Source organism: Lemur catta, chromosome 20 (genome assembly GCF_020740605.2).
Source record: "Lemur catta isolate mLemCat1 chromosome 20, mLemCat1.pri, whole genome shotgun sequence".
NCBI lineage: Eukaryota > Metazoa > Chordata > Mammalia > Primates > Lemuridae > Lemur > Lemur catta.
The window spans coordinates 24,743,646-24,761,093 of NC_059147.1; positions in this window are offsets into that span (position 1 = coordinate 24,743,646).

A 17,448-nucleotide genomic window follows, 5' to 3' on the forward strand; every position below is an offset into this window, starting at 1 on the left:
CTTGACGTATAGTCGTCACTTCCCTATTCATAAGGGTATTTTATTTATTCTCTCTAGAGATTTTATTTATTCTCTCCCCTGCTCCTTGAATTGAGAGTTTGACAGATGTCTCCTTATGATGCATGCATACAGGTATTCATCCATCCATCCATCCCTCCATCCCTTCCCTCCTCCCTCCCTCATTCCTGGGAAGTGCCTGGTAGCAGGTTCCAGGTAATCTGCCATGAACTCCATGTGACTGTGTCCAAGTCACTTACCCTCTGTAAAATGAAGAATCTGATGAGTTTCCTCCTAGAATCCTTTCCTCTCCTGATGTATAATTGCACAATATACACCACAGGCATAGTGCAGGGTAGAGAGGCATGACACCTATTTCCTAATCTATGGGAAATTTGGATTTAGACGTGGAGGATCATTCAAGTGACAACCCAAGGCAGCAACCAAAGCCACATGACTGGGCAGAATATGGTTGCGTTAAAGTAAAGGAGAAAACAGTGTTCTGCTAATGATGAGGGGAGGGAGAAATCCCAGGCAAAACTTTCTGGAAAAGTTCAGTAGAGAGCTGGATTTTTATTTATAAGTAGGAATTAAACTGATGGGAAGAAGCAAGGGAGACGGGCTTACCGGAAATGGGGGAGAAGGCATATTGTGTATAAAATCGTGAGAATCCAAGAAGGTAGAGCGACAACTAGGTGTTTTATTTTACGTGGGTGAGGCGTGAGGCCAGATAGTAGGCATGTTTAAATGTCAGACTAAAGGCGTGGGGCCTTCCAATTAAGGTAATGGGGAGTCTTTGAAGGTTGAGCAGGGTGATGTCTTATAAATAGCTTTTTGGGAAGAAAAGTCTGGCAGCCTGGTGGAACGCGAACTGATTAGATGGGACAGAGTTAGAAAGCAGAGAGACTAGACAGAAATGTTTTATTCCAAGTTGGCTATTTTTCTGCTGGGGAAAAAAAAAAAAAAAGCCTTACCTTCCAACGAACTGCCTTTTATTATGACACAAAAGCCATAAAAGTAGTGATGTATATAAAAGCAGTGCAGGATGTTTTTAGTGTCTTTATGAAATAAAAACAGCAGTAGATAGTTAAAATTGGAATGCCCCGCATCAGGTTATAACCATCTGAGTTTGGGAACTTGCAGCAGCAATGCAATCATATTTTTATAGCTCTGGCTTGGTCTTTTCACTCAGATAACTGAACTATGGGTGGATGAGAAGGGAAAACCCAGCAAATCAATGCCATTAAATAGCAAGGGATGAGAGTCTTTGAATTTCAATGGCCACAGCAGTTACCAGTTTGATAAAAGCGTCATTATTTCTCCAAATCAGAAATAACGTGTGCTATGAATAAAGATAAAATTGACACTTGGGGAATCAGGTTCCCTGACAAAATAATATGATTGGTAGGAAACTGCCATACCAGGCACTTTGACATCTGCGACTGCATTTAGCACCCATCACGGTTGGAAAGAGGATGACTTTCACAAACTACAGCTGCAGACGCCGAGGTTCAGAGGAGTTGAGAAACTTGCCCACGGTCAAACAGGACATCGTATCCCTGGATGTATCCTCAGCTGGATTCTACATCTCATGTCTTATCTACCAATGCCACGTGAGATTTTCCGTACACTTTTGATTTTCTCTTTGCTGATTTGTGAAGATTTAGTATATTTTTTGAAGCTGTGGGTCTCAGACTGGAGTGTTTCATTTCATTTGTTCACCTATACGTGAGACAAACCCTGCTCAAGGGTTTTAGAAAGGGCTTCTTCCTATTTATTGGCAAAGTTACCTGTCCAGGGTCTTCTGTGGGCCTGGGTGGAGGCAGACACCTCTAGTGATGTGTCTTCCCCCACCTTGCACAGCTTATAGGGGCAGAGTTAAAATTCAAACCCAAGCCCGACCCACACCAAAGACCGGTTCTTTTCTACGGCCCAAGGCAGTTTCTGCTTGTTTTCCCCAGTTTTTCTGAGCAATGACAAAGAAACAAAGCATCTAGTTCATGAACCAAGAACATGTTTCTCCTGTTCCCCAGCCGCCCTCCCCGCCACACAGTCTCTGAAAGGGGAGAAATAAACAATGTCTTGTGAAATTTCTGTGGTCCCCCAGGGATGGTAGCCAGGAATGTCTGGTGGAACACACAATGCATGAAGCGCTCGGCGGTTCACCTTCCACATTTTCTTAGCCACAAAAGCCATTCATTGCCACTGAGGCCCCAGTGTATCTGATTTCTTGTTCCAAGCCTGAGAACTCCCCACAGGTCTTGCTCTGTTGGCCAAGGAGGTACTGGTGATTGAGACCAGCCAGGTCTAAGACAGGCCTGTCTCATTTATTTCTATGTTGTGGTCTCGAGAGAAAGAGCTGGTCATTCTGATGATCGATGACCTACCTGTCCAGCCAACAGCTACCTGTGATGCCGTAATCTGGCCTGCACTCAGAGCAGAGGGCATCATAAGGTGGTCACAGCAAACTAAGAACAAGCACTTCTCTCTTGAGGTTCAGGGTCCACTAGTGGAATGCACCAGATTACAACATTGTCATTGTGTCATTGTTGTAGCTGGTGTTGTCATCAGCGGTTAATACTTATGCATTCTACACCAAGTTCCGGAAAAGTTCCAGGGAACTGTTGCAGGATAAGTAGGATACAGCCCTCTCCCTCATTAACCTCCAAAGTCTGGTGAGAGATGCAGACACACAGATGGTCTGAGAGGTGCTGAGATACACACAGGCATCTCAGCGAAGCCTGGCCTTGTGGGACAGACCTCACGGAAGCTGCTTACAGGAGGCAACATCTAAGTGAATCTTGAAAAATTAGGAACAGTTTTCCAGGTGGAGAGACCGGAGAACACATGGAACAGACAGAGAACATGTGCAAAGACCCAGGGTTGCAAGAAACATTTTTCAAAACCTCTTCTTCACCTTGAAGCCCCGTCTCATCTCATATGAAATATAAATGCGCACATACACACATCTCACACTACATCTTCAATTTTCGGTTGTGTCAAAACAATTTCTAGTATTTATCTAATTGAATCTTTATTATATTTACATAGAATCGTATGAGTTGAATTACAGTCGACTAGTTAAAGTGTATTATTTTGTGGCTGTTTCATGAAATGTTTATTCATTTTGATTTCACAGTTTTCTTTTCAAATAGATGATCTAATCTGTCTATGTTCTCCAAGCTTCAAATACTGGTGTTGGCTTCTGATGAAGTCCTTGGCTGTAGCACTCAATCTGCAGTGCTGAGAAGATGAATCAGCTTGGAAAAGGAGTAGGACATTTTCAAGGAATTGCATGGGGCTCAGTTTACCCAGGGTGCAGACAGTGAGTGGGGGTGAGATGGGGGACACTTCCTGAGACATGAAAGAAGGTAGGCAAGGACGTTCAGGTGCTTGTCTGTCAAGCTGAGGACTTTAGTCCAGAAGAAAAGGAGAGCCACTTGTTTTTAAGCAGAGAAGTGACAACCATAGTTGCATTTTAGAAAGGTGACACTGGTTGGTGGTTTGGAGGATGCACTGGAGACAAGGGGTGGGGAAGATGCTGCCGCAAAGCTCCGATCCTGAAAGCAGCAGGGAGGTGGAAGGAGGATACACAGGTGGGGGTGGAGTGGGGCCAGTGGAAAGAAGATGCAATGGCTGCAAGCTGGAGAGGTGGCAGGTCTGGATCATGGGTCATGCTGAGTAGGGGACTGTCAAGGGGAGCAACCGACCGTGTGATGTGTGGGAACCTTTGCAGCAACCAGGTCGCTGGGACACCTCATCCATCCCAGGCTGCAACCAGAGGCTTAACGTATCTGTTAACGCTGTGGGGCTTTTCCTTCTGGAGGAAGGAAAATGTGAGGGCCAGGAATCTGACCTATGGCCCTGGCTGGGCAAAGACCTGTTGAACATGGTTGTTTAAATGTCAGCAGCCTTTTATTCCGTGGGAAATGTCTTTCGTTCTCAGCCCCTGGCATGTGTGTGTACCCCAGGAGGGAGCCAAGGGTCGTGGGTGATGCTGAAGTCCTCGATTCCTGCTGCTGTTTGACCTGAAATATGGAGGCAGGGAACTCTAGCATTGACAGTGGACATAAACAACATGCAATGGGCCTAGCAGATGCACGAGGAAAACCTCTTAAGCTCAGGCACGAGGTCTGCCATAGTGTCGAACACCAGTGAGTGTGGACTGTGCGCTTGCTATGTACTTGGCACTGTGCTGAGCGCTTTACGGGTAGTCTCTCATTGAATCCTCGAAACTTTATCAGGTAGGTTAGGATGCTTAGGGAGGATGGGGAATACGCCCAAAGTCACAGAGTTAGTAATAAGCCAAGGTGGGATTCTTACCCAGCTGCTGAATCTTGAGCCAGCTCTCATTTAATGTTTCTGTAATTTTTGTTTTTTGGAACTATCTAGGTCAATGATTCTCAATCAGGAATGAATCCCCTCTCTGCCCACTGCCGCTGCCTTCAATACAGTGGACATTTGGCAAGATCTGAGATAGTTCTGATTGTCACAACTGGAGGTGGCTCATTGCTACTGGCATCTGGTGGTGGAGGGTAGAGATGCTACAAAACACCCTACAATGCATGGCCACTAGAACGAAGCATTACCTGGTCCAAAATGTTAACAGTTGAGAAAACCTGACCTAGTGCTTAGGACAAGGTGAACATCCAACCAATATTTGCAGTTTTGGAATGAACCCTTACTTTCCCCTACCCCGTTCCCTTTCTTTCTTCTACATTCAGTTGTTTATTCATTTGTTCCTTCATTCAAGAAATTTCAATCCCCCCCTGAAGGTTTTAGTGCCTTTCTTGGTACAAACAGGTGCTTGTCTTGGCTCAGTGTATCTTTTAATTGGAAAGGAAATCACACCCTGATGTTTTCACCTGGACGATAACTAGGCTTGGATAGAGAAAGTGTTCTTTCTTAGAACAATTGTGTGTATTTTGGTACTTCTTAAAAAAATCACAGTTTGGGGTATTAGCTGGAAGGTGTAAGGGCAGCGCTGATCTCGAGGCAAGGGTGTGTGTGTGTGTGTGTGTGTGTGTGTGTGTGTGTGTGTGTGGTGGATGCCCTGAGGACAGCAGGCTGATCCCAGAGAAAACAATTAGAACCATGTGTTTCTTTCATTTACCACTGTTTTCAGAAGCCCTGCCAAAACATTTGAGTTGAAGACAAAGGGGACATTCATGCCCAGCAACCCACACTGGGAGAAGCAGAGGCCCTGGATGGAGAAAAGCAGGCAGTCTGCTGGCTCCCACCGTTAGGGCTTTATTAGTGGGGCAAACACAATTTAGGGAGTCAATGAGGAGGTCAAACACTGCTGTTAGTCAGCGAGGAATCCTCCGACGTAGCCCTCCCTCTGTGCCTGGGGAGCTGGGCATCGAAGGGCTCCCCGCGTAATTAGTGTCCTTCCGAATGTGCAACGGCAGAAGCCCACAAGGAATTTCTGTGACTATTTAATTATGGTTGAGTCTCTTTTGTCTTCACCCAGACTAGGGTCTGCCAGTCCAATGCGCCATCATGGGGGGGCTTTACAAAGCTTCCTAATGAGTTGGCCTCCCATGTTTCTGGCATGCCCCAAGAATAAGAGAATTGTCTGTTTGCCCTGGAAAACTGAGCAGTGGAAGTCGCAACCTACTGAACCTCAGGAACCCCTACAAGTAATGAGATTCTCATCAATACAGCAATTCAAACCCTGGCAGAAGAGTCTCTTGGCATGGAAATGTAGAGAAAATTCCAGAATGAAATTGAGAAAGAGGAAGAGGGAACAGAGATTTAACTGGATTTAAGATGTCTCCCCTCAAGATCTGGGATATTAAACTTATAAATAAAAAAGGTCCTACCTATAAAAAAATGCCTGGTACAGTATAGGAGCTTAGTGTTTACTAAATGATTAATTGAATGGACAAAAAAAGAATAATTTTGTTGTCTCTAGGCCCAGGGGATACTTAAATATTTTAGCATAAATTACCCATAGTAACATAAATATTCTTTCAGAAATGTAAGTTATGGATCAAATTTTCATTTAAAATTATTATTATTATTTTTTATAATGGAAAGAGTCCTTGACTTCATGGGACCAATGGCTTTCTTTCCCTTTTATGTACTCCTGTTGTATACACTCTAAACTTCAGGGAAGATATTTGTGAAACAGTAATTTTGAGATCTTAGAAAAAGTATAAGCCGAAGAAATTATTGCTATTCTTTCCCTTGTAGAAGGTTATTGGGTAAGTGCTGAGCTGTAACAACTCGTGTAGAAAGCTGAATATAAAATCCCAAACAAAGGGCAGTCGAGCCCAAGGCAATATGTAAGTCCAAGGAAATTTCCTTGACTTTTTATTTAAAGCAAAGGAACTCAGTAGGGTGTGTGGGGAGTGAAGTTTAATGATGAGAAGTTGAGGGGTTTATATGGGCACCTATTCTGCCAACGACTTGCAAGGTGCCCTTCAGGAACTGCTTCCTCTCTCAACGTCCAATTCTTCTATAGAATGGTAACCGTAATATCTTCCGAGCATTGTGTTTGAATATCATATGAGATATTGCACCCAGATGGCGTTTGAAGACTGTATAACTCTTTTATTGTCATCTGTTTATGGTCATCTTATTTCAACATCCAACCTCAAACATTGGCTTTTGAGCCTGCGGTACCTCTACAACAACTCCTCGTTATAAAAATTCTATTACTTCCGTATTAAATATCCTTCTTGAATGTGAACAATATAAGAATATTATTCTCATTAACTATCAAAAAATCCACACAGTCACTTTTGTTTTATTTTATTTAGATATCAGCAAAAGTAACCGTGAAATAGGACAAAAGACCCTGGACCAAGAGATGGAGGACATGAGAGTTTGTGTTATTTTTTTCCTTCTTTTTTTTCCCAGCTTCCCTTTTTTCTTTCTTTGCATCTTTTCTTTCTTTGTTTCCTTCTTCCCTTTCTTCCTCCCCTCCCACTCCTTGCATTTACATGACAAGCGTATATTATATCCTGTGATATAAACTTTATAAGATCAAAACAAAGTATCAAATATGTCCTGGCCAGGCTGGGTGGGATGGGATGTCACGGGAGGCTTTTTGGAAAAGGAAATGCTTGGTTTAGGTTTTGAAAGTGGAACAGGAGTTTGGAGGGGGAAAAAAAAGAGAAGGCTGAGGAAACTTCATGCGGTTTCATAGAAATGAAGGCAAGGGTGTTTTATAAGTACATTCTAAGAAATAAGACAAAAAAGATAGAGAAATACCTGATCAGGAATGGCCTTCTCAGTCATGAAATATTTTATTTCATTTGAGGGTTGCAGGAAACCATGGAAGAGCTTAAAATCGGGGTAGTGATGTGATCCAATTGGTATTTTGAGAAATCATCTGTCTTCTATTGGAAACGCCAGAAGAGTGGGGAGACTGGAGCCAGGAAGGCCAGTCCGGAGGTGAGGCAATGTCCTAAGTGAAAGATGGTGGCCAGAATGCAGGCAAGGACATGGAGGAAGAGAAGAGGGCACCTGAGAACAGGTATGGTGGCACTTCAGACACGACTAGCCGGAGGGCTGTCTGCAGGGTCTGGGGAGGGTGGAGGGTTTCCTTGTTTTGCCCTACCTCAAGCTATTTGCGGGGAGAATTTTTCCTCTTTTAACACTATTTTTCTAATGTATACAACAGCAAGTTTATATAGTTTACTTTTAGAAAGCAATGTGTCTTTAGGGACCACATGTCTCCATCATCTGCTGAAGAATATTCTAGGTAAAGGGATAATTAGTTTGTTTATTGGTTTCTTGTTACAGATGAGACAACATTTTAAGAAGATGGATAAGTTGGGCATCTTTTCTTTCTGTTTTCTATGTTTGGAAGCGAGCACCTCCATCATCTTGTGTAGATCATAGCAGGTCAAGTAAGGAACAAGATTTAATGGGCCTGTTTGCCTGAAAATTTGTAACCTGTGATAAAAATTTTTGTTGTTCCTCATTGGACAGTCTAGATAATGTGCAGTAATAGTTTGGTTGTAACCTAAAATATTACGATGAGGCTCTTTGACACCAAATTCACCAGAATTAGCAACTCAAATTAGAAGGCTGTTTTAACTCAAATGCACATGTTTATGAAAATCATATTTTGGGGGTGTGTGTGGTGGGTCATGCATTGCGTACCTGTGTGCTGTGTACAGTGGGGGCTGGAGAGGTGAGGGTGGCATAAGAAATATACTGACAACAGATATTGACTTTGGGTTGTGTTAATGATATGCCAGTTTTCCATAAATTTCAGGAGGTTAATGAAATAAATAATTAATCTCAAAATTCACTTAAGGATGCATTTTGGATATGTATTAAAGCAAGCCCAACATAAGGTATCTCATACCCCAAAAGAACTCATTGGCTCCCAAGAGGAGCTGAAACTCTTACAGAGAAAGCAGGGGAGGAAATCCAGTAATTTCCCCATGCTCCTTTGGAGTTATCGTCAAGATGTACAGCAGTGCCTTGGATTTACATGGAGTTATATAGCTGAGCCATTAACTGTGTGGTGTCAGGCAAGTTGCATCACCTTTCTGGGAATCATTTTCCTCAAATGTAAAACAAGAACAGTGATATCTTATTTGGCTTCACAATCTTGTACTTAACCCCCAAATCCCCTTAAGTATCATTTAGGCTCTGAGTGACAGGGAGCTTATGCCATTGACAATGGGGCCCATTTCGTTCCTGGGCTGTGCTAACTGCTAGAAAGTTCTTTCTTATATTCAGTTGGAATCTGTTTTCCATTGCTCATTCGGGACACGGATATGCCTTCTGCACAGTGCCAATCCATCAAGAAGTCAGCGTATCCCTTAATTCTGCCCGTATACTATCTAAACTTTTCCATTTCTTTTATCCTGCTGTGGTCTACATGTAAAACCATTTAAGAACATTTTGTTCTTTAAATATAACAAGTGAACTGGCTATCACATGTGTTCTGAACCACAGCTAATGAGCCTTATATAAAATAACAAGGGGAAAGGATGAAGGAAAATGCAAAAAAACAGCTCTGTGTACCGTGTGTGTGTGTGTGTGTGTGTGTGTGTGTGTGTGTGTATTATGGTCTTTATTTCTGTGGCTGCTCCTTAGGTCATGGTTGCTATTTATAACTTCTTTCCTCTGCTATTGACTCCACACTAACGTTCCCCTTATCCATTATCTCCACCAATCAATGTTCTTTCCCAAGTGGGTAACCCCAATCTTTATTCCTCTATGGTCTAAATACTTAGTTGTTATGCCTTCTGTCTTAGTCACTGAAATTTCCTTTTTTTTTTGGACAGGATCTCACTCTGTCACCCAGGCTGGAGTGTAAGGGTGTGATCATAGCTCACTGCAGCCTCAAATTCCTGGGCTCAAGTGATCCTCTGGCCTCAGCCTCTTGAGCAGCTGGAACTCCAGGTACGTGGTTAATGTTTAAATTTGTTTTAGAGATGGAGTCTTGCTATGTTACCCAGGCTGATCTCGAACTCTTAGAAATCCTCTTGCCTTGGTCTCTTGAAGTGCTGGGAGTACAGGCATGAGGCACTGCACCTGGCTACATCCCACAATGAGGGGTAGGGGATTCAATTTTGTGCATAAATTCAGGGAATTATTACACAGCATTTAATAACAGCAAAGCATAACAAAAAAGCAGGATGAAAACTCGTGTATAGAAGATAACCTTATTAAGATAAAGAAAAACCTATACATAAGAAAGAAACAAAAGCCTGAAAGAACCCCACGTCTAATCAGTCATCCAACCTTTTCATTTGCTCTTCCTAAATATCTCCTGAATCTGTGAGCTTCTCTCCTTCTCCATCACTCCCATCTTTACCCGGCCATTGTTACTTCTCCATTGGGGGGACAGAAACACCTCCTAATAGCCTCTCCCCAGGAACCCTTGCCTTGCTCAGATGCATTCTCTACCCTACAGTCAGAGGGATTTTTTAAAATATGAATTTGATTATTGAATTTTTCCTGCTGAAAACTCCTCAATGGCTTTTGGTTTCTTAAAGAGTAAGTTCCAAAATCTTTTTTTTTTTTTTTTTTTTAAGACAGAGTCTCGCTCTGGTGCCCAGGCTAGAGTGTCAGCCTAGCTCCCAGCAACCTCAAACTCCTGGGTTCAAGCAATCCTCCTGCCTCAGCCTCCCGAGTAGCTGGGACTACAGGCATGCGCCACCATGCCTGGCTAATTTTTTCTATATATATTTTTAATTGGCCAGATAATTTCTTTCTATTTTTTTTTTTTAGTAGAGACGGGATCTCACTCTTGCTCAGGCTGGTCTCGAACTCCTGGGCTCGAGCGATCCACCCGCCTCTGCCTCCCAGAGTGCTAGGATTACAGGCATGAGCCACCACGCCCGGCCCAAGTTCCAAAATCTTTAACGTGCCTAAAAAAAGGCTATCCATGAGTTGGCCACAGCAAACCTCTCCAGCCTCATCATTTCTTGTCCAACCTTCCCCCAGCTACTCTGGGTTCAGAGTCAGTCCTGCTTCCTGGCAGTTGCTTCTGCTCCTGGGCACTAAGCCCTTAACCCTGAGTGTTACCCGTGGTGAGCTTTAGCAACAGGCTGTGCATATTTTTATGTCTTTCCCCCTCTTGTCCTGTTTCTGTTTTGCTTTCCTAAATATTCTTCCTAGAATGAGAACCTGTGTTAAGTAAAATATAATTAATACTAAAATAATAAGTGCCTTCTAAGTGATATTTTTCATTTTACTCCGTAGACTAGGAGGATTTACAAAAGGCAAATCATTTTAAGGGTTGACTAATCAGACTGAGAATTTCAGGCAGAATGCCTACCGCTGCACAGAAAGAAAAAGAGAGACTAAGGATCTGTGTCACCCATTTATAATTATTTCATAATTATAAAACAAGTTGAGAAAACATTACCATAAGGCTGACAGGACTCAGAATAAATCTTCATGAAAGAACATTACGTGGTTTTGGTTTCTACGACAAGAGTGAAGGAGGGGTGCCCTCTCCTTTTTCATGGTTTCGAGTGGAAGAGCTCCCCCCACCCCAGGACTCATCCTGTAGCCGCCTGCCTTCCAGCCCCAGGTGATCTCAACAGGAATTCCTGGTGGTGAATTCCCCAGGCTCCAGGGGAGGGAGCAAAATCCTAGCTCTGTCACAGCTCTGCTGCTGCCAACAGAATTTTTAATACATAAAGAAGGTCTTTAGATTTTTTTTTTTTTTACTTTTTCAAATTTTTTTATAATTCTGTAGAAAAGGTGATTCTTAGATCCTGTTTCTTCCATGTCATTTAAGTCCATTCACAATGATTTGAAAATGTTGGAAGTGGCCAGGCACTCTCACACCTATTCCTCCTCTGGGGTGGTGTGTCAGTGGTGTCTCCTTTCTCTCTTCTGACTCCTATTACAGCTCTCCTAGTCTGTGGGCTCTATGAGAAAGGGTGCTGTCCCAGAAAGCAGAGGAATCCAGGATGAATGCTTGCATCGTAGTATGCAATGTGTCACCGGACTCCCAGGACAGACATAAGTAAGCCATGGTTCACCGATGAACTGATTTTAAGGTGGTGGGCATGGACTCAGAAAAGGGTTTTCAGCGTCTGTAACCACATGAATACTTCCTAGGTGCCAGCGGCAACTTCAGATGCTAGCTCCATTATTACTTCCCCAGGGATGTCTTCCTGGATCTCCTTGATCGGCTCAAATTGCCCTATTATAGGCTCTCATAACCACATCCTCTCATTATACATTTACTTGTGTGATGTCTTTGTGTGTCTCTCTCATTATACTGAAAGCTCCACAAAGATGGGAATTATAGCCTTTCTTTTTTTATTCGTTCACTCCCTCCCTTTGTGTTTTTATTCACCATTATATCGCCAATGTCTAACCCAGCACAAGGCACATGGCGGGGGTTCAGTAGACTCTTGTTGAATGAATGAATAGATAAAGCTTACTCAAGGAGTTCCAATTTAGGTAATGGTGCAGCTTGCGTTGGACTAATCATCCCAGAGGAAACAATAAAAAATTATGGACACAATATAAGAGAAAACAACTGGAGGAACAAAAGAGTAACCAAAAGAAGGCATAAACCAGTAAAGATTTGATCCTTGAAAACAGGGAGCCACATTGGGTATGATGCACATTTATTCTTCCCTTGAGACACGCTAATAGTTACAGAGTGTGGCAGCTAGAACTCAGGCCACAGTCTTTTGAATCAGAGGACAGAGTTTTTAAATTTCCAGAGATCCTGGAACTTTGAGGAGGAAAATTCTCAGGAAGAATACAGCTACAGAGAGGAAGCTCCAAAAATCAATATACAGTTGTCCCTCTGTATCTGCAGGGTTCTAGGACCCCACTTCCCAGATACCAAAGTCTGCAGATACTCAAGTCGCTTATATAAAAAGGCATAGTATTTGCACATGACCTACGTACATCTCCATACTTTAAATCATCTCTAAATGTGCTTATAATGCCTAATACAATGTAAATGCTATATAAGTAATTGTTGTGCTATATTTATTTTTTGATTTGTATTATTTTATTGCTGTATTGTTATTTTTTTTCAAGTATTTTTGATCTGTAGTTGGTTGAATCTGTGAACACAGAATCATGGATACAGAGGGAAAACTGAATGAATTCCTTTCCCATCTTAGTCTGACTCCTTAACTATGCATATTTGGATGAGATTCCATGGATCCCAGAGGCAAAATTAACAGCTTGAAGGATGAAAGAATTAAGTAGAGATTTAATCTGCTGCTCGCCAAAGAGGAATAAGAGTTTGTAGCTAGAATTCCTTTATGTGAGAGGGGTTTGGTAAATATCTTTGGCTTTGCATTGAAACACTTGAAAGGCCATGCCTTAGACAGTAAAGACTACTTCTGAGAACTAAGACATTTGCCCTGGGACTAAGGGCAAAACCAACGTAGTACCGCCAAAACAAAGCCTAAAACTAAGCTGCTGCAGAATCAGGATGATCTATGAATAATATAGTACACTTCTAGAACAAATAAGCAACATGGTTCCAAATAAGTTAGCAAAATTAAGAGTCTACACAACATATTAAAAATAATGCCTAACACACAACTTAAAAAATCACTATATGTACGAAGAAACAGGACAACATGACCCTTGGTCATGAGGAAACAAGTCAATAAAAACAGACCCACAAATGACCGAAGATTGGAATTTGCAGTCAATCCCTTTAAAATAGCCAATATGAAAATATTAAATAAATAAATACAATAAATAAAGAAATGGAGAATTTTAGAAAAGATATGGAAACTTTAAAAAAAGGCAATCAAATAGAGATCTTATTTATTTATTTGTTTTACAGATGGGGTCTTGTTCTTGGTCAGGCTGGTCTTGAACTCCTGACCTCAAGGTATCCTCCACAAGTGCTAGGATTACAGGCATGAGCCACCGTGCCTAGCCCTAAAGATCTCAAATAGATAAATAAAACAGCAGAAATAAAAAATTAATTGGATAAGATTAACAGCAGATATGGTCCAACAGAAGAAAGTACTCTCAAACTTAAAGACACATTATTAAAATTCATTCAGACTAAGTGGAGAGAGAGAAAGACTGAAAAACAAAACAAAAAAAACAAAAACACCAAAATACCAAAACCCCAAAATCTGCAATTGAATCCCTGAAGGAGAGGAGAGTGGAAATTGGACAGAAAAAAATTTGAAGACGTATTGGCCAGACTATTTCAAAGTTTGATAAACAATATCAACCCACAGATCCAAGAAGTCCAGAAAACTCTGGTTAGCATTAATACAAAGAAACGGCTGGGCATGGTGGCTCACACCTGAAATCCTAGCACTCTGGGAGGCCAAGGCGGGAGGAGAAATAAATTAGTAATAACAGTATGATAGAGAAATGACTTCCATTAGTGATTTCCAGACCCTTCTCAGGGTTGATAATTTGCTAAGAGGACTCACAGGACTCAGTACACAGTGGTACTCACAACTATGATTTTTTTGACCATGTGCCATGGTTTACATGTGTCCCTTCCAAAATCCCAGTGTTGAAACTTAATGGCCAATGTGATGGTATTAAGAGGTGGGGCTTTTAAGAGGTGATTAGGTCATGAGGGCTCCTCCCCTTGTGAATGGTATTAGCTGTGGTTATAAAAGGGCTCAGAAGAGGGAGTTGTCTCTCTCACCCTTCCGCCTTATGTCTGTGACAACATTCCTCCAGAGGATGCAGCAACAAGGTGCCTTCTTGGAAGCAGACAACAGCCCTCACCAAACAACTAAACTTGCTGGTACCTTGATCTTAAACTTTTCCACCTCAAGAATTGTGAAAATTAAACTTCTGTTCTCTATAAATTACCCAGTCTGTGGTTTTCTGTTGTGGCAGCACAAACAGACTAAGACACAGCAAAAGGACACAAAACAAAATCAGTGAAGGGAAAATGTACATAGGGTGAAGCCCAGAGGAAGCTAGAAGCAAGGTTCAAGAGTCCTTTCTCAGTGGAGTCACATAGGACATGCTTAGTTCCCCCACAATGATTAGTGACAACACATATGAAGTATCTAATGATCTCATTAGAGAGGTCAGCATCCAGGGTTTGTAATGGGGACTATTCATATAGGCAGCCTCTGTCTAGCACATATCAAAATTTCAGACTCCCAGAAGGAAAGTAAGTATTCAGCATAAACCATATTGTTTGTACAGTTTATATACAGCAAGTCACTCTTATCAGATTGGATGGCAATGACCCTCCCGAAATCAAAGTTTCCAGATGCCAGCCAAGGGCAATGTTTGATAGCAGTTATTTCAAATAACGGTAGTCTGACCTTCTATGTAACTCTATTCTGCACAACTAGATACCCTAAAAATGTAGCAAAACTAATAGCTTTATACCAATATCAGAATGCTAGAGGATAAATAATTACAGATCCTATAAATATTACAGAACTACAACTTGGTATCAATATATTTGTCAACTGATACAAAATGGAAAATCTCTTGAAAGTGACAACATATTAAAACTAAAACAAGAAAAATATGAATAGATATATATCTTTCAAAGAAATTGAGTTAGGAAAACACCTATTGAAGAAGAAAAATCCAGACTCATATGGTCCCTTTGGAAAGTTCTATAAAACATTTAAGGAAGAAATAACAATAATCTCACAAATTCTTTCAGAAAATAGAGGATTGGGGAACACTTCTGATCTATTTTATGAGGTTAATATTACTCTGATACCAAAACCTGCCAAGAATATTATAAGACAATAAAATTATAGTCCAATATCCCTCATGATTATAAATGCAAAAGTCTTTAAAAGTATGTTAGGAAATTAACCCAGAAATATATAAAAATATATCATTGGGGTTAATCCCAGGTTTGCAAGGTTGGTTTAGTATGCCCGAAACAATCAATGTTACTTACCACATTATTAAATACATAGAAAAAACAAACTGTTTTCCTCTATTCTCATACCACTCTCAATACTTGCCTTCTGACACCAGAAATACGGTTTTCCCCACAACAAGCAATTGCCCACTTTTCTGGGGACACCAAAAAGGTGTCCTATAATTCAGTTCTGACACTATCTACCTGGAGTTGGCATAAACCCCACAGGTGAAGGGCTCAGTATCATGAGACTTCCCCTTACTTCCGAAACCAATCCCAAGTGGTAGGCTTTAGGTTGTCCACAACTCCTGTCTGACTTGGATACTAACCAGAGGTTCATAGGACTCCCTCCTAATGTTCAATCATTTTCTAGAACAGCCACAGGACTCAGGGAAACACTTACTTATGTTTACTGGTTGATTATGTAATAAAGGATATGATAAAGGTTACAGAAGACCCATCAGATTAGGAGATACAGAGAGCGAAGTCCATAAGGGTCCTGAGCACAGGTGCTTCTGTCTCGTGGAGTTGGCGTGTGCCACCCTCTTGGCCACGGATGTATTCACCAATCTGGTGTATCTCTTATTTTAGGGACTTCTTTGAAGGCTTCATCATGTATGCAGTATTGGTTATTAACTCAATCTTTAGCTTCCCTCCCCTCCTTGGAGGATGGAGGTTGGGGCTGAAAGTTCCACACTTCTAATCATGGCTTGGTTTTCTGGTGACCAGCCTCTCTCCAGGATCCCACTAACTGTCACCTATTAGAATGTTCCTATAACCAGGAAATCCAAGGGAATAAGGAGTTCTATGTCAGGAACTAGGGTCAAAGACCAAATATTAAAACAGAAGATTTCCTTAGCACTCCTATCAGTCACAGAATGGAGAATCTGAAAATAAACTCACATTTATATGTTCAATTGATTTTGATAAAGGCACCAACGCTAATAATTCAATGGGAAAAGGAGAAAGTCTTCAAGAAATAGGGTTGGACCAACTAAATATCTGTACTGAAATAAACAGGGTATCTCAATCCTCACCCCATTCCATTCATAAAAATTAATTTGAGCTGGATCATAGACCGAAGTATAAAAATGAAAACTATAAAACTTCTACAAGAAAATAAGAGAATATCTTTGTGCTCTATGGTAGGTGGGGATTTCTTATTTAGGACTCATAAAAGAAAAAAATCTTTAATTGGGCTTTAGGAAAATTAATATCTTCTGTTCATGATAGAAAACACCATCAAGAAAGTACATACGCAAGTCACAGACAAGGAAAAATATCTGCAAAAGATTTATATCCAAAGTATACACAGAACCCCTACAGTTCAATAATAAAGCATCAAATAACCAAATAAAAAAATGGGCAAATTACTTGCCAAAGAATGTATACAATTAGCCAATAAGTATATAAGAAGATGTATCATCTTCAGGGAAGTGCAAATCCAAACCCTGTGAGATATTACTTTACACACATCAGAATGGCTAAAATTAACAAGACTGACAATACCAAGGGTTGGTGAGGATGTAGCATACCCTGGAACTCTCTTACATTGCTGATGGGATTGTAAAATGGCTTAAGTATGTTGAGAAACAATTTGGTAGCTTCTTTAAAAAGCCAAAAATATACCTACCCTATGATTCAGAAATACTACTCTTCGATATTCACCAAAGTAAAATGAATATATATTAATAATTCCACAAAAATATTTTTTAAAGAATGTTCATAATAGCTTTATTCATAGTAGCCAGAAAACTCTTATTAGCAACATGGATAAGCAAACTGTGATGATATATTCTTATAATGGAAAATGGACCTAACTTCTACTATACACAATAACAAAGACAAATCTTAAAGGCATTCTGTTGGGTGAAAGAAGCCAGACATAAAATAACCCAAACTGTAGGATCCTATTTATATAAAGTTCTAGAACAAGCCAAACTGAACCTGTGGTCATGGAAATCAGAACAGTGATTGCCCCTAGAAGGCGGGTGGGGTGAGGTGGGTATTGACTTATAAGGGTGGGGGAAACTTCCTGGGGTGATGAAAATATTCTGTATTTTGATTGAGATGGTGGTTATATCGAAAATACATTTGTCAAAATCCCACGAGCTCCATATTTCACATTGGAGAATTTTGTTTTATGTAAATAATAATCC